The sequence below is a fragment of the Chionomys nivalis genome, chromosome 15, assembly GCF_950005125.1.
Source record: "Chionomys nivalis chromosome 15, mChiNiv1.1, whole genome shotgun sequence".
Taxonomy (NCBI): domain Eukaryota; kingdom Metazoa; phylum Chordata; class Mammalia; order Rodentia; family Cricetidae; genus Chionomys; species Chionomys nivalis.
In genome coordinates, this window is record NC_080100.1 from 54,143,904 (window position 1) to 54,163,152 (window position 19,249).

Sequence of the window (19,249 nt, forward strand, 5' to 3'; positions counted from 1 at the left end):
GATGCACCATCAAGGGAGCCATGTCTGAGGTTTGCAGTCCGGGCCAGGTGTTTTATGCAAATTCTCTCATTTACTCTCCGAGTCCATGGACTGAGTACTCCTGCTTTCAGATCACTCAAAGGAAAACGAGGCACAGAGCAGCTGAATAATCTATACAAGGCAGAGACAGGGCTTAAAGCCTGGCTTGGGTGTGCTTTTGACTATTCCTCTACGCTGGAATGCTGTTAAGTTTTTAGCACAGAAATTTTGGAAGCTACTTAATGGCATGGTGAGGTATTTTAAAATTTAAAACAGTGGCAAATCCATATGGGAAATATGTTTCCAATTTAAAGGTATTTAAAGAAGGAGAATGTGCACACTTGAAAAGGGATGAAGGGGAGGGGAAGGGAAATGAGAGGAGAATAAGTACGAGCAAATCCAAGAGAGGGAGAATAGAAGGCATGCAGAAATATGTAAAAGGCCAACAATGGTAACCCTTCAATGCAGATATACCAGAATTTTAACTTGGTTCCCTCTCTTTCAAGTGTAGTTTTTATTGAAAGAATATTAATAGTAATACCACCTAGAGTTACAGGTGAGTGGTGGAGTTCAGTCCTGGCACATGTAAGACCCTGGGGACAAGCCCCAGCACGCAGCAGCTCTATTAAAAAGACGTGTTGTTATAAAGTAAATACTCTGGAAGCTCAGAAACTAAATCTGTTAAACCTTTGCAGAAGCCATCCTGGTCTGTGTGTCACTCAAACATCACCATGAGTTTCTGTCTTCACAGTTTGGGGCATGTAATCCCACCGTATCATTAATTGAAAATTGCTTAAATTAACTACTGCTACTTAACTGTCTAAGTAATATTTACAAAGTGAAGCTTTTGGTATTCTATAGACTTTTAACGGTAGATATTGACGTAAACACATCTAACCATTAACATCTCTTGGGTCAGTGTTGTATGAGTGGCCCGCATCAGGACAGAAGAGACTCCTCCTGCTGTATGTGATATTGTCCTGGGTTGACAAGTGGAGAGGCAGATCTCGGGCCCACTCCTGATGTACAGAATCAGAAGCATAGAGAAGGGACTGCCTTTGAATCAGACTCTCCAGGAGAGACTGGAGCAGCCTAAAGTTTAAGAATAATCACATTACAGATTCCCTAAGAGGATGTATAATGGTCTAAAATTCCAAATTGAATCTGATGTAATTACAGAACTTAGCAAGATGATTGGGAAGGACTTCAGAATTGTACCAGATCACCCCAGAAGGAGGCTGCAGAGAGTCTCAGAGGCAACCTGGAGGATGATGGTACAGGAGTGAGCTAATTATTGGACCAAAAGGCCATTCCCAGATTCCTTTGCATAGAGAATAACTCCCCAAGAGAACTCCAGCACCATTTTGTCAGAATGGCTGTTTATACAGCACATAAGTCTTCTCAGAGAATATAGCGTAGTGTGAGGGCGGGGTTGAGATGAAGGTGTGTCTCTACAGGTGGAGACACACAGAGCTGCCGAAACTCAGAAGCTCAGTTGGGACAGCAATAGAGCCTAAGGGGAGGAGCCCGCTAGCTAATAAATAAGCGCACAGAATTGTAATAACGGCTGTCAAGATTCTAAACTGCTCTATGTCACTCTTGAGAAATTCCCTGTAAGCAGTCCATCATGAATAGGTTTGCTTCTGATGCCAGTCAAACTAATCAGATATCTGTGTCCTTAAACAATGCCTCTTCAGAGAAATGTAAATTTTTTTAAAAAAAGTAAAACATATATAAATTTGTACTTTCTAGCAAACACGTTAAAATAATAATACAGAAATAAAAATTGGTCACCAGGGGTAAACCAGGGCAAATTAGAAAGGTAAAGAACTGAGTGCAAAGTTTGCTATTTTAGTTCCTGCTAGGAGGAAATTTCAGTGTAGACAGAGGTGAAGTTTTTTGGCAAAGACGGATGAGAAAGGAGTCTTATGAAGAGGAGAAGGTACCACTGCCTGAGGAGCTGACAGAGCTAGAGATGGCTCAAGGATGGGGGCAGACCGAAGTAGGAGGAAAGTCTCAGGTGGTACCCTAAGAAGAGGTACTTGGAGCTTCAGCAGAAGTATGTACCTGGATATGGTTGACAAGATGTTAGCCTTATGATGTGGCCATCTCTTCCAACATCACATGTATCTAGGATACAGGAGACCAGATTCATTGATGGTGATGAGTGCTGCATCCTTGTGACATCTTCTGTGTGCACAGAGCAGCATCTGCCTAGTTCAACAGTCCATGGAAACTTTTCAAGTTCGTGGACTTGGTTAGAGACCTAGATCGAGCCTGAATATTGTTTCCAATCATAGATCAAAAAGGTGTGTGGAACAATGGTATTCCCTGACAGTCACCAAATGAGGCCCAAGGAAGCTGGTACTAGGGTAGGAGGGGAGTGCTTGGTGAAGAAACACAGTTGGAGAGGGCTCAGTCAGGGGCAATGGGAAAGTCTGGGTTACAGTCTAAAGCAGTGGGACTAGGGGAGTTGTAGTTCCTTACTATCAAAATAATGCAAGAGGCTGAGCATGGTGACAGACGCTTGCAATCCAAAACCTCAGGGGACAGGAGAATTTTGAGTTGGAGGACAGCGTGGGCTACCGAGAAAGACTCTGAGGCCAGAAAAGATGTTGAGGAGAAAAATGAAGAAGGAAAGTTATTTAAGCTTTTGTGAAATGCTTTTCCTGGTAACACAACAGACGTGTGTGTGTGTGTGTCCAATCCAAAGAATTATGTCATGTTTTCATTTAGAAAAGATTGATAAAGAGACAAAGGGAAAAGATGGAAAGAGCACCAGGAACTCTGAAATAACTGCTATCTGGAAGTTATACTCTTCCTGTGCCATGTAGGTTAGGGTCCTTGGGAGCTCAGGAGTCATTCGTTCTGGGTTTTCTGGATTCTCAGGTTACTCATATACATTGGTTTTCCCAGTAACTATTTTCTCAGAGCCCTTTATTTCTCCTCTGAAAATCTGAAATGTGTAGCGTCTACAGATCTTCAAAGTTCTTCTCTATTACACATGTTTTCTTTTTATATGCCATTGTTAATATGGATGATCTTGAGATTTCCCCAGCCCAGCATGGTTTGGGGGTCTCATTTCTCTGACTTAACACATTAAACCTGTAATAAAGCGTGCATCCACCCCCACTCCTCCTCTCCAGATCTTGAGTAGTTAACTGGCAAGGGCTCTGACTACGAAGGAAGCCATCTAGTGCTCTGAACCAGACTCTCAAGTTTCAGGATGTCTGAGACTCTACACTCTAACAGATAATATGATGACTGATTTCCACCTATTGAACTTAAATGACAAAGGTGTCAACTAACTATAAGATGATGTCACTTTCCAGGCTTCAATGCATAGGCATCTATGCTCTTCACTGGAATCCCAAGGGAAGTGCCTCTGAACAGCAATAGTTGGTTGGCCCTGAGATGCACTGAAGAGGGTGTTTCTGACATTTCTACAAAATCCACTGACTCATCCCCACTGTGGGTAAAGCCCTTATAACTAGCAAGCCACTCCTTGGCACCTCCACGCCCTCCTGCTGCTTCCAAGCTTGAGCCTCATTCTTATCCAGATTGGGCTATCTGTTCCCCATCTTGTTCCCTGTCTGTGAAACCACTCGCTGTTATCAGTCAATGAGGTTAAACACTGTAGATGTGCAAAATGTAGACAAAGAAAGCAAAAGTTAGGTCTGTGAAAACTTGGCTTAAAAACCTCCGGTGAATGTAAGCTCCTGGGCAGTGGTTAACCATGGAAGGCAACTACACAAAACTAGAAGGGTTTTGTGCTCAGTTTGTCTGACAGGTGTCCCATGGCTTTGCTGCCCTCAGAGAAATTATAATTGGAAAGTACACAGGCTATATAAAGGGTGTGGTTGTTGCAAGAAAGATGTTCATACTCTTCAATCAATGCACCAGCTTTCAAATAATAAGCATGGGCCTTGTATCAAAAGCTTGGCGTCAGAAGGAGCATCTACTTAATTTAACATAATAATTTGGTATATGTAGTTGTGATGCGTGCAGGTACATCTCTAACCAATATCTTCCCTTCACGACATGTCCTGCTTAATTGGGTAAGAAGATCTCTGTAGAAACACCCCTCTGACTCTTCTGTTGAGATCCGTGGAATTAAAATTCACCATGCCCAGTTTCTTCCTGGAAGTACAGGTAGGTTAGTAGCATGCCATGAAGGAGAAACTTCAAAAGACATTGAGTAATTCAGAGCTCAGTTCATTGCTGTCTATCCATGGCCACAAGAGAGAAAAACAGGTTTTTCTGCTTAGCCACAAGTGGCATCTTTAAGGCAAAAGCATAAACCCGGTTCACAAGCTCCTAAAGTACCATCTTTGGAACTGGCTTCCCGGACAACGAAAGAGCAATCTCAGAGTTCTCTTCTTTCCCCTTTGCACATAAAGACTACTAATTAGTTATTTTATACCACATAATTTCAAAAGTCTGCACTTGAATATGCGAACTCCAGGATTCTCCACGTCAGGACTTTCTCCTTCTGCTCTGGTTAGCTGTGTCTTACTCCTTCAAACCGGGCCTTGGGTAGAAGCCATGCTTGTTCCACACTGGAGCCGTTCTGGGTTCTCCGAGCTCCACTCCTTCACGCGGTACTGGTCTCTAGCAAGGTCACTAGGCTTTGGCTTGTCCAAGTTCCTCAATGTGAATTGTGTGACTAATTTATGGATCTTGTATTTTTTTAGAGGACAGAATCAAGGCATTTTATTCGCAAAAGCACTTAACATCTCTAGGCTGTTAGGTTTTTTTTCCCAGTGTGTCCTTCTTGAACGCTAGGTCTTTGATCAGAGTGTCAAATAACATAGACCCTTTGTCAGGCGACCTGTGCTAGCTCAGGGTGAAGCTCTGACTACGGTATCACGCCTCTGCCATATCCTCCACCTGTCTTTCTCACGTTGAATCCTGGGACCTAGGAAGGGCAACATGGACTCCAAAGGCTTCATAGAAGCCACAGCCTAAGGAACTGTTCTCTTCCCTCTTGCCCTTTCTGTCTAAATCCTTTGGTTTTGTTTAGGTACAGTTTGCTTATCTGGAGTCCCCTTACACAGCTGTAACAATCAACCTGCCTATTTGTAGTATGAAGATTTGAATGGGAAAAAAGGCTTCTACAGCTCCCAAACGTGTCAAAATCAAGTTAGGCATGGTTTCCAGGGTCTTTCTCTTTGCTTTATGATAATGTAACAATGTAACTGAGACACAATTCACACAGCTAAAATTTAGACTTTTACTGAATACCCCCATCACTGTGTTGTCATTGCTGCCATGTAATTGCAGAACATTTTTCATCACCCCAAAAAGATGCTCCAAATTCTCTCATCGCTATTCCCATAATCCCCTCCTCTCAGGCTTAGGCAGTCACAAATCTCTTTGTTGATTTGTGTATTCTGGGTAGTTCTGATAAATAGGAATGCACAGGCTCTGCCCGTCACCTGGTGTATTTCTCTTAGCATGCGTTCAAGGTTGACCCATTCTCAGCATTTCTATCTTCGTAGCTACACGATAGTATGCGACATTGATACATCACGTTTTGTGTAGCTGTTCATCCGTTAGGGGACATTTGGGCTGTTTTCAGTCTTTAGCTATGTGAGCAGAGCTGCTATGCACACTTGGGCATTTGCATTTTTGACTTGTTTCCTATTCTTTTAAGTATAAACCTAGAAATGGAACTGTTTGATCACACGGCGTTCTTCATAGAACTTCCTGAGAGATTGCCAAGCTGCTCTCTCCAGGGGCTGTGGCAGTTTTCGTGCCCCTTAGCATTGCATCAGCGCTATGGACTGGATTATTGTTTTATCACCCAAAAGTTCATGTGTTGGAGCCCTAACTTCTGTGGTGATATGAAGAGATATCTTTGGGTGGTAATTAGGTTTCGATGAAGTCATGAGGGTGGAGACAGCATGACTAATGCCCTTATAAAAAGGAGAAAAAATGTCAGAGTTCCTCTCTCTGCCATTTGAGAACACAGCAAGAATCAAGGACATTCGGAGGAGGCCCTCTAGAGTCTGAGGCTGCCACTGGATCCTGGAATTCCAGCGTTAGAACGACAAGAAATAGCTTCTGTTGTCTAAACTGCTCTGTCTATAAGAGTGAGTTATAACTGCAAATATGCCTGGTATAATGAGGCCTCAAATTTTCAATCATCCTTTCTGACTCTTGTTGCTTTTCTTTTAAAATGTGTTGATAGAACTAAGAAGGTGATTCATTTTGGCAAGTGTTTGTTGTGCAAGCACAAAGACTGAGTGTAATTTCCTGTAACCCACGTAAACCACCATGTGTGTCCTGGGTACCCTGGGGAGGCAGAGACTGAGGGATACTTGGGACTCACTGGCCAGCCAGCCAAGTCTAATCTGTAAGTCTCAGGTCCAATCAAGAGAGTCTATCTCAAAAAGAAGTCTGGCCTCTGGCCTCCACATACATGGGTGAACATGTGTGCAAGGGCGCATGCGCGCACACACGCACATGCACACACACACACACACACAGAAACACGGAAGCACAGTCACCAATCCTCCTACTGAGTGATATTGTAAGAGAGAGTGAGAGAGGGAGAGAGCGAGCTTCTTTTGTAGTGCTTGAGGATTAAAACCAGGGCCTCTTGCACACACTAAAGAACTACCCTGACACTGAGCCACGTTCCCATCCCCTTCAACATGGTTTTGATTGGTAATTCACAGATAAATTATAACGTTGAGCATTTTTAGTGTGCTCCTTGGCTATTTGTGTGTCTTCAATGAAGAAAAGTCTATTTTAGGTGTTTGCCCATTTTAGTTCTTTTATCTTTTTTTTGTTTGTTTTTTGAGACAAAATTTCTCTGTGCATTTTTGACTCTTGTGGAACTCTCTCTGTAGACCAGGTTGGCCTTGAACTCAGAGATTCTCCTCCACCTGCCTCCCCAAGTGCTGGGATTAAAGGTGTGCATCCCTACCACCTGGCTTTGTTTACCTTTCATTACTGAAATTCTTGTGAACTTCGTGAGTCAATTGGCTGAGTAGTGATGTTCTCCTGTTTGGTCACCTATATCTCTGGATGCGGCAGTAACAGCATTTTGTTAAGTGCAATTAGCATTTACTTTAAGTTAAGGAGATTGTGCTTGGGAATATGGATCATTTCATCAACTCAAGGCCTAAAGAGAAAAAGGTTGAAGAGAAAGGGATCTTGCCCAAGGCTCTAACATAGATAGCCTGCCAGAGTTTTTAGCCTGTGAGCTGGCCACATGCCCCTTTGTGAGTTCTGTTTCCCTCTGCTGTTTCAATTCTTTTCCTGGCAAATCTATTTCTATTCATACCAGAGAGGGGAAGCAATGATAGAGCGAAGAAATGTTTCCATCCGTGAGTTTATTGGGGTTATGCACAGGAGTATGGTGACTCAGGCAGCTGAATCACCAAAATGTCTGTTGCAGCATGGAAGGCAACCCAGAGGTCTGCATCACTGGGTCCTGGTGCGGCTTGCAGTAGGCGTTACCACTGAGAATCTCCTCCCAAGTCTTTGTTTATTACTTATACAGCCTCAGAGAGGGGCTGTGTGAACCCCGGGAAATGATCTTAGCCCTGTGAGATGCAAAGAAACATTCAAATTGAGAGACAACAGCTTCGTAACATCTGGAGAAGAATGGATGGTGCAAGATATAAACATTCTTCGTGTGTTTATATATTCTGATTACTGGGCTCTTAATAAGTATGTGAAAATAAAATCCACATTTAACTAAGTCAGTTCAGTGTATTTGTTACATACAGCCTTAAAATGCTAGATGAAACTTACAGTGTTTCCCAAGCATCAGTTAAGATGATGCATAGAGAATTTGATACACAATTCAATTAATGCCATTGTTTGGATTTGCATTAATTTAAAGAAATGAACTCTTTACCACTTAGTGGACCTTCAAGTAAGATTCTGTAAATATACATTGATGTCTGTTATCTAGGAGATGCTACGTAAGACACCATGTGGTCAGCTGAACGGCACGCAGCCCACTGGTCATATAGCATTCTGGCTGGTGTCATGCTCTGCTGACATCATCTTGGGACTAAGTAGGTATTACAGAGGAGGCTCTGCATTTTCATTCTGCACAGGGCTGGACACATCCTGTTATGAACGATAGAAAATTCTTTTTGTTGAAAATAATAACCGATGTTCCTAAAACATAGCATGTTATTCAAAAAACATTAAATTATACTAAATAATCTCTATTTTAGCAGACTGAGAAATCTGAATACATTTTAGAAATATCTTACCAAACATGTTATAAACAAATAAAAAGTGACATTTAACTGGTAAATTTAGTTATCTGGGAGAAAAAAAAATCCACTTATTTTGAACAGTCAAGTACCTGATAAAAGAAATGTCAATGTGGTTTTGGATTAACAAAGAGAGAAAGAGCAAGCTGGGAGCAGCAGTCGTTACCAGGAGTTGGGAAACTTCATCACTAAGATTTGGGGAAATCGCAAATTCAAACAGCTCCTCTCCAGCTGATTTTTTAGCGTAATATGCAGAAGCAAGTAGATGGGAGACACCGGGCGCATTGTTCAGTTTGTGTTGGTCATATTCCCTCTCTGTAAAACTGGGTGGCAGTCAGGTTTCAGCAATGCTGCATGAGGATCCCAATAAATATCGCTTTCTTGGTGGAATAAATTAACACAACCATTGTTTAAAAAAAATCTGTACGAAAGTACCCATAAAACTAAAAACACATTACTGTTTGTGAGTATTTGCCCCAAAGACAAGAAATTAGTTTATCAAAGATGTGTCTGAACCTTCACTTTCAGCTCAGCCCTGTTTGCAGTGTCCACTTAATGGACAACTTCAAGTATCTATCAGCACATAAAAGAGTAGAGAAAATATGGCACATACACACAAGGGAATCTTGTTCAGCCTTTCAGATGAGGCAGTTCTGTCGTTTGTAACATCACTGATGAATCTGAAAGTCATTACAGTAAGGGAAACAAGCCGGTCATTGGAAGATAAGTGGCACATGTTCTTGCTAATACACAGAATCTAAAAGAACCAAATTCACAGAAGCAGAGAGTAGCAGAGCAGTCACAGAGGCTGACGGAAAGAAGGCAACAGTGGCCAAAGGGTGCAAAGTCTGCTATAAGTCATTCTCTTTTTGAGATGTATTGGAGAAAATAGTGAGTATAGGGAGTATTAGTATCTTATATGTTTCAGCATTGCTAAGAGGATAGATTTCTGATATTTCTCCCGAAATAAGTATTTGAGGTGAATGGCATGTTAAGCAGCTTCATTTTGTTATTCCACATTGTATTTATAAATCATAACATCACTCATGTTCAATACACAGGAACAATGACCTATTATGTGTTAGGCTGGATCTCCTATGTGTTATGCTGAACCTACTGTGTGTTGTGCCTTGTTCTAAGCAGCTTGAGCATGGCTGACTAAGAGTGCTTGTCATCAAGGTGATGCTCTCATATTGAAAGGGGTGACAAGCATGTTGAGAGATGCCGGTGATCATTCCTGATGGCACCACACTTAGATGAAGAGTGTGAAATAGAAGGAGCTGCCTTAACGGCCATCCGGTCAATAAAAAGTTCTCTGGGAAGGTTATCTACAGTTGAAATTCACTTGATGAAAATGAGGATGAAGTAAGGATTCCAGACAAGAAACCTCTTAGCCGAAACCATTGTAAGAATGAAAGCCTTGAGGGTAAAACAGACTTGGTTTGAGTAGAATCCCAAGAATCCATCATGAACAAAGCCCATGGAGCCAGGGAGAGAGGGAGGCTGTGTAACAAGAAAGGCAGGTAATAGAACCTTGGGTAGAGCTGCAACAAGGGCAGGAATCTGCTGGGTCAGGGGAGACCTCAGATGGTTTCAAGAGAAAGTATGAAATATGACTATACTTCAGAAAGATTCCTCTAGCTGCCTGTGATTCCCAGACATCCTAGAGAGGCAGAAATGGTGACAGATTTGTGACTCTTATAGGGTGTGTCATCAATCTGGGAGAGCAAAGATCGTACCTCGGTGAGGGTGGTTGTGATCTGGATTAGAATTGGAATCAGGACATCTTCGGAGGTAGAGAACCCATGTGGTGTTCCATCTGAGCCCTGTGGGTCAGAAAGCGATGGAGATGGCCCCACATAAAATCAGATAAACTTACTTTAAAACTTACGAGAGAATTTTTTCAGCCTTTTCTTTTTTTGTAACTTGGTTGTGAGATTCCCAAATGCAGACTTTGTGGGTGACAACATGGTGTCACAATGTTAAAAGATTGGACACACCTGATAGAACTGAGTGTAAGCTTTGGAGTAGGAAGAGGGCTTTCTTCTTCTTCTTCTTCTTCTTCTTCTTCTTCTTCTTCTTCTTCTTCTTCTTCTTCTTTTTTTTTTTTTTTTTTTTTTTTTGGTTTTTCGAGACAGGGTTTCTCTGTAGCTTTGGTGCCTGTCCTGGAACTAGCTCTTGTAGACCAGGCTGGCCTCGAACTCACAGAGATCCGCCTGCCTCTGCCTCCCGAGTGCTGAGATTAAAGGCGTGCGCCACCACCGCCCGGCCTTCTTCTTCTTCTTCTTCTTCTTCTTCTTCTTCTTCTTCTTCTTCTTCTTCTTCTTCTTCTTCTTCTTCTTCTTCTTCTTCTTCTTCCTCCTCCTCCTCCTCCTCTTCCTCCTCCTCCTCCTCCTCCTCCTCTTCCTCTTCTTTTTCCTCTCCTCCTCCTCCTTCTCCTCCTTTTCTTTCCCCCTCTCTTTCTCTCTCTGTTTTTGAGACAGGGCTCCCCTGTGTATTCCTGGCTGTCCTGGAACTCACACTGTAGACTTGTCTGGCTTCAAACTCAGGAAGATCTACCTACCTCTCCTGGGATTAAAGGTGTGAGTCACCACTGCCTGGGATATTTTCCATCTTTCTTGATGAAATTCTGGGAAAACAGGTTGCCCATAAGTAAGCCCAGTTTGTCTTTGAACAAAAAGAGAGTTACTGTTGCCACTATCCTTTGGAACATTTCTAGGCGCCTTGATTTAGAGCCTTTGAGGGTTGTTGAAGATTAAGAAAACAAAGTACATGGTGATAAATATGGGTCTATTTTCATTCTTCTACAGGTTGACGTCCAGTTGTGCCAGCACCATTTGTTGAAGATGCTTTCTTTCTTCCATTGTATACTTTTAGCTCTTTTATCAAAAATGAGGTGTTCATAGGTTTGTGTGTTAAAATCCAGGTCTTCTATATGATTCCATTGGTCGACTTCTCTGCTTTTATGCCAGTGCCACGCTGTTTTCATTACTGTAGCTCTTGTAATAGAGTTTGAAGTCAGGGATGGTAATGCCTCCAGAAGTTCCTTTATTGTATAAGATTGTTTTGGCTATCCTGGGTTTTTTGTTTTTCCATATAAAGTTGATTATTGTCCTCTCAAGATGTGTGAAAAATTTTGATGGGACCTTGATGGGGATTGCATTGAATCTATAAATTGCCTTTGGTAGAATTGCCATTTTTACTATGTTGATCCTCCCAATCCAAGAGCAAGGGAGATTCTTCCATTTTCTGGTATCCTCTTCAATTTCTTTCTTCAATGCCTTAAAGTTCTTGTCAAATAGATCTTTCACTTCCTTGGTTAGAGTTACCCCAAGATATTTTATGCTGTTTGTGGCTATCATGAAAGGTGATGATTCTCTTATTTCCCTCTCTGCTTCCATATCCTTTGTGTATAAGAGGGCTTGGATGGAAATAGAAAACACTATCCTAAGTGAGGTAACCCAGACCCAAAAAGAAGATCATGGGATGTACTCACTCATAATTGGTTTCTAGCCATAGATAGGGGCCACTGAGTCTATAATTTGTGATCCTAAAGAAGCTAAATAAGAGGGTGAACCCAAGGAAAAACACATAGTTATCCTCCTGGCTATGGGAAGTAGACAAGATTGCCGGGCAAAATATTGGAATCTTAGGGGTGGGGTGGGATGGGGGTAAGGGGATATGGGGAGAGAAAAGTAAGAAGGAGAGGATGGGGGGATCTTGGGGATACGGGATGATTAGGGATAAAGGAAGGTTGGATAGGGGAGCAGGGAAGCACATATCTTAGTTAAGGGAGACTTGAACCTGGAGTGGCTACCAGGTGCCCAGGGCAATGTCCCCAGTTAGTTCCTTGGGCAGCTGAGGATAGGGAACCTGAAATGAACCTATCCTATAGCCATACTGATGAATATCTTGCATATCACCATAGAACCTTCATCTAGCGATGGATGGAGATAGAGACAGAGACCCACACTGGAGCACCGGACTGAGCTCCCAAGGTCCCATTGAGGAGCAGAAGGAGGGAGAACATGAGCAAGGAAGTCAGGACCACGAGGGGTGCACCCACATACTGAGACAGTGGGGCTGATCTATTGGGAGTTCACCAAGGCCAGCTGGACTTGACTGAAAAAGCATGGGATAAAACCGGACTCTCTGAACATGGCGGACAATGAGAGCTGATGAGAGGCCAAGGACAATGGCATGGGGTTTTGATCCTACTTCATGTTCTGGCTTTGTGGGAGCCTAGACAGTTTGGATGTTCACCTTCCTAGACATGCATGGAGGGGGGAGGACCTTGGACTTTCCACAGGGCAGGGAACCCTGACTGCTCTTCGGACTGGAGAGGGAGGAGAAGAGGAGTGGGGGGAGGGGGAGAGGGGCGGGAGGAGGGGGAGGGAAATGGGAGACGGGGAGGAGGTGGAAAATTTTTTTTTCAAAAAAATAAAGAAAGAAAAAAGAAAAAAGAAAAAAAAGAAAACAAAGTAGCATAGAATACCTTGTCTCCCCTTGCTTAAAAGTTTCTAACCTTAATCAACATTGGGCTCTCTCTTGCTTTTATCTGATGAGCGTTTATTATAACATCTATGCTTGCCCTCATGATCCACACTAGAAAACAAGGTGTTAAATGTGTTGGACTGTGACCATGTTTCCCAATATTCCCCTTACACTCAGACCTGATGTTTGCATGTGGGAAGCTGGGGTTCATGAGTTTCATGCACCATCACCCTGCATTCATCATGAGCACTTACTGAGTGTTCAATCTTGTACTGACTTTAGAGCCTTCTTTAGGAGTCTAGAAACAATCCAAACTGAATTATATTGTTGTATATTATTTTAACATATACACTCTAGAGCTGTCCTATCTCCCCCATCATTTTATGAGAGTGGTCAGGAGCTTATACAAATCTTGTTAAAATGGTCTTTCTTTTCATAAGAAGGTGATGGAACTGGGCGTTTGTAACATACAAATAACAGAGATGAGGGAACTGAGTTTAAACTCAAGAATGCACATCTGGGTGGTTATAAATATGGACAAAATAAAGTCTTTAATTTAAACCTCAGCTTGATGATTCAACTTGCAATTTGGGAGCAATAGCAGGGGGAATTTAGTGTTTAGGAGGCGGCAAATATCCTGGGGTGGAGAGCAGTAGAACAAAAATCATCTTTTTATCCTTGTATGATTTGAAACAGTCCAAAATGTCAAAAAGAAAAAATATCTCATTTTGTTTTTAATATTTTGGGTAGATGTTGGTAATAATAATTGTAATGAGTGTTTGTGTGTCCTGTCAGCCTTTGGTGCTGTTTGTTTCATTAAGGTAGACATAGTGCACATTACAGTCAGTTTAATTTTAAAATTTTAATAACAGAAAAAGTATGTAGGAAGTGAGGTACATTATCACACTTAAAGCAGCCAATTAAATTAGTCTCCCGACACAGGCTACTTTATAAACTCATTTATCACACACATTAGTGTGCTCTGACCTTTCCGCCCCTTCGTGAATAAGGATGGTAGCAATTTCTCAGTAACAAAATTATTGATTTTTGTTGATGGCGCTTCTCCTCAGTTTGATTTTCCTTCTTTTCTGCACTTCTATTTAGTGTTACCTTCTCAGGGACTCAAGTTTCATTTATGTATTGGCAAGAAAAATGCTACTGGAAGAATCTGGGAAGTCATATCTCAATGCCCATGCTAATCACCTACACCCAAACAATTCGCTAAGGCATCTCACTCAATGTGGAGTGTTCCCTTATTCACTAGATGGAAGAAAGTGCTGATTATCTATTGAAGTTTGGCATGCTCACCAGGCACATGTCAATCTTTTGTTGCTGTTGAGCTATTCGACTCGTTGAACTGAATTTTAACACTAATTGCCCCATGATGATGCATTTGTCATATGACATAAACCCTTTGCTTAGCCAACTGAGAATGTCATTCTTTATTGATTTTTTTATGGTTGGGGCAAGGCACCTCATTCCAGAGAATAACTAGATAGTAATAGTGGTATTTTACCAGATCGGACGTATTTTAATGTAAAACAAATTATAAAAACTGCAGTTAAAGCTTGTCATTGGGAAAGAAGATTTTCCAAGGAAAACAGGGAAGGAAATAGTCATGGATAGGAAAGACTTTCCATCTACTGAACACCCATGACAAGCCAGGGGCTCTACCCAGAGGGCCATATGCACTGTATCCTTTGATAGCATCAGATGGATTGTCCATTTGCATTCAGCAGTGACGACCTAGGGCTGGGAGGGGGCCAGGTAACCTAGGCAACCAACTAAACTAGGCTCTAACATCAAATTCCATTTTTCTTCCACTCCATCAGGCCTTGTTCATGGCATGATCCATGTGGTCTTTATACCCCCCACGGACAGCAGAGTCCAGCAAGCCCATGGCTTCAGAGCCACAGAGTCCCCTTGCCTTCTTTCCCACAGTGTTGATGGGGTGGCAGAAGACTGTCACTCCTGAGGAAGCTGATCTCCTAGTCTTGGTCAAGAGTAGGCAGTCTCCTAGTTTGGGACAAGGACATTCCCAAGCTCTGGGTGTTTTTCTAGATAGATTGAAAAACTGTTGGTACTTCATCCAACAGTTGGCTTTGCTCTTATGTGGCAGAGCTAGAAAGAAAAATCCCAGTGTCTATTTGCCTCTGAGTCAGGCCAACTGCATGGACTACAAATAGGTTCGATAGCTAGCACTACAGACTATTATTCTTTGTACTTACAAAACACGGGGATATTAAGTTAATGGAAGCCAATAAAGAAGTCTAAAAATGGCCCAGCAGCACCTAGACCAAGAGCGAACAGCAGTGAATGCAGAGACTTAATGGTGACTCAAGACGCTAAGAACAAGTGACGGTAGGGTGTTCAGTCCTAAGTGGGGCATTTGTTTGACCTGCTGTAAGGCTCATGAAGCATCAAGCAAGAAGTGGAAAGAATGTAAGCTAGAAGGGCTGCAAAAGGCAAGATATACCATAGCCATTGCAAACTCAACCTGTACTGGGATTGCACAGGTCTGTGCCTATCAACAGCCAGCCATAGAGCAAGGAGGCATTCCTAGGCTCTATCTCTTCTTGATGATCTATGGGTTACTGATGGATTCTGGGTGAAGAACGGTCCTTGTCTTCAATTGTGTGCCTGAGGCTGAGTCCAGAAGGCTCCAATGGAGAGTTCCACCCTCGGTCACACAGTCCTGATTAAAATCAGTGGGTCATACAACAAGACAAAATGACATGAATATGGGGAAAGAGCTTGTTGGGGCGCATAACCGAGATGAGAGAATGGGGGTGCGAGAGGCTACTCAGAATGTATTATATCCCTGGATAAAATTGTCAAAGAACAAAGGGATAAATACATTTTTAAAGTTTGAATCCTAAATGCATATGAAGGCACCAATCTTAAACTCTGAACCAAACAAACAAGAACCTGTAAAAACAGCCTTTTTGGGCTTTCAACACCTTACATACTCACCTCCCAACTCTTAAGAGGTCACAGGTAGAGCTACAGATAAGGTGGAGAGAGAAGAGAGTCAGCCAGCCAAGTTCCAGCCTTTCCCATGGAAAGTTCAAAACAGGGAAGACATTCCCTCTCAAGTCAGTATTTCAGACTTTACTGCCCATGGCTAGACAGTTTTCTCTTTTCTTTCCTTTTTATCTGGATGAGATGGAGTCTTCCCATGTACTCCAGGCTGTCCTAGGACGTCATCCTCCTGGCTCAGTTTCCTGAGCACCTGGGTTGGGCTCAGCTAATACTTGACATTTTTCAAAACTGTTCAACAGTTTCATAAATATAGTGCATTTTATCAACTTCCCATAATCCTGCTCCTCCCACTGGATCCCTTCTATCCACCAAGTCTCTCTATCCTAATCTGATCGCTTCTTTCTGTGTGTGGTCCCCTAAGTCTAAGTAGAGTTTCTTGGCTGAATGTAGATAGGAGGTTACTCACTGAACCAAGGGCAACCTATTGGAGGCTACACCACTAAGGAAAATGACATGCCTTCCCCCAATAACCATTCACTGCCAATAGTCCCTCGGTGTTGGGGGAAGCCACTTGTTTGTCCCTGGCAGCTCAGACTCATTAATCTATGCATCACGACAAGGTCATGGCCTACCGGCAAAGTTTCAGTGCATCTGTCTCCAGTGGCGGCTCCATGGCTTCTCACTGACTCCACCTACACTCTCTCTATATATCTCTTCCAGCTTGGCTATGTTCTGTTAAGTCATTGGCTGAAAGCAGCTTCTTTATTAACCAATAAAAGCAACACATAGACAGAAGAACTTCCCATACCTCCTCAGGGATGGGGGAAAACTCATGGTCTTTTCCCACCCATGGTCTACGTCTTACGCAGATGACCACAGCTCTACAGAGAGTTCATGAATACACTGATGGTCTCACACCCAGAAGACACTTTTTTGCTGAATATTTCCCCAATCTTCCCCTTATACTCTTTCCATGCTCCCATTCATGACATTTCCTAAGTCTCAGAGCCAATGACATAGCACTCCCGTTTATAAATGAGTGCTCCATCAATGACCAGCAGCAGCAGCAGCAGCAGCAGCAGCAGCAAGAGACTTCTCTAGTGAAGACTGGGTACAGCACTCATCTGTGGGTGTAAACAGCAGCATTTAGAAGGCAGTTTGACTACCTGATCACTTAGCAAGACAATAGTAGTAGATTCCCATCTAGGTCTTCTGGTCTCCCCAGGCATAGGCTCTTGACTGGGGTTACAGAACCAATCACGAGTTCCTTCAGTGAAGCAGGCCTTAAAGCCAATCAGAAAGTGGTTCATTGCCCCGTTACTTTTGGGCCACTATTGTACCAAAGGGCGCATCTTGTCTGACAGGTCATTGTTACAACTCTCAAGATAAGACTACTGATGGCCCTTCACCCACAGCCGCTTTCCTGGACCCTTCTGGTACTGCTGATGCCACTATGGACATCACAATGGTTCCTCAAAAAATAGAAATAGAACTTCCATACAACACAGCTTTGCACTCTTGGACATAAACCCAATAGACTCCGCACCCTATAAAAGAGCTATAGTCCCTCCATGCTCATCACAGCTCCATTCACAACAAATGAGACATGGGATCAGCTAGATAACCATTAGTGGGTGGATGGATGGATGGATGGATGGATGGATGGATGGATGGATGGATAACAAAAGTGTAATATGTATGCAGTGTCAAATTTGAGTGGTAAAGAAGAATAAAATTTGCAAGGAAAAAAAATGGATGGATCTGAAACATTATACCAAGTGAGGTTAACCCAGGCTCAGAAAGACAAACATTGCATATTCTCCCTTATATGAGGATATTAAATACTAATGTTGGGTGTGGTGTGTTTAACTTACAACGTTGGCAAAAGCCAGAAAGAGACCATTAAAGGGAGAGATACGAAGAGCCCGTAAGGGAGCGGGTAGAGTAGAACATGGTTGGACATGAGAATGGAGGTGGGGAAGACTGCTGAGAGTGGAAAGATCTAAGCCTGGAGACGGGATGCGGCGATAGGGATGGAGCGGGGACAGAGAGAGGGGAACCCAACTAAAAACATCTGTATAAAAATTAAATGACACTCTCCTCAATGGGTAGATAAAGCTCCCCCAAGACGGTTATTAAGAGAAAATCCCTGTACCCGGTGTAGGATAACCAGGCAGGGAGGATCCCAAACAGTATAAGCTATTGCCATTACTCTCGATTGTCCTCAAGAGCTTGATGATAAGCCCCGATCACTGAGGATATCACATACTCTGGTCAGAGACATCAAACTGGAGCTAAGCTGAAAACTAGACATTTTTGTTACAAATCTGAACATCTTATGGCTAAATGGCAGATGCGATTTTGTTAGCTAATGCTATATCTCTGCATGCAAAGGTGTGTCTTTACAGACACGTGACAACCGGGGCCTAAAGGCAGTAGCCTGTTGCTCTGAGTCTGTGCTGTATGCTCTGCATGCCAACGGAGGTGGAGGAGAAGGAAAGTTAACTTGTTTCAAGTCTCATAGTGTGATTTATACAATGTATCCATTCCTGAAGTATCAAAATCAATGAAAGGCCAGATGATAGATAGGTAGCCATGTTTCCTAAAATCAGATAAAGTCATTTCAACAGTCTTTGTAAGAATTACTCCTGTTCAATTCCGACGACACTTTGAGTAATCCCCTAAAGAAACAATTGCACTGTAATTCAGGCATTGGTAACTCTAATATGATTTAAGTGGCTTCCCTCTGTTTTGTCTCTTAATCTTATTCCCAGCCTCTGCATCCTTCTGTGTGGTTCTGGTGGTCCTGTCACTTAGAGTCCTTTGAACTCAACGTTAGCATCAATAACTTATGCCATCTCAGCACTGAAATAGCTTTTCAAAGAATTCTTCGGGTAGTTTAAGCCATTTTAGATAATCCGCCCTTCTTGGTTATAACACAAAGGGAAACAAAATAACAAAAAAGCCAATCATGACATAGAAGACACTTCATGTCAAATAACGTCCATGAATGAGCCAATTTAGTAAACTGTGAATTTATTGAGCTTTCTTGAGCATCCATAAAGCAGACTTAGCAACAACCGCCTTTCCATATGCCAGGTGAAACCCGCAGAGGGAATAGGCCTCAGTTTAATAATGAAAGAGAAGGGAAAAGACTGATAATTATTCTGTCTAAACAGTGTTTTGCGGCCTAACATTGCTTATGCCTTGAATCTCCTTGGGGAATGGAGCCGGCTGCCTTTCTTTGCTTTCACAAACCTCATGCAAATTATTTAAACATTTTCGCAATTATTTTCCTGCAACTGAGTTTTGGCACAATGCCTAGAAACACTGAGAAGTGACATCACACTGTACCCAGATATACAGGTTCCAAAAAATTCTCTGGGGATCCTTAAAACTAACTGTCATGAAGACCAATTTCCATATCACCATGCAGCTACTGTTGGTACTTCTGTCTTTAGAGAGGCCCTGATAGGAACTCCACAAAGTAAGCAAATGTTTAGGTGTTCAAT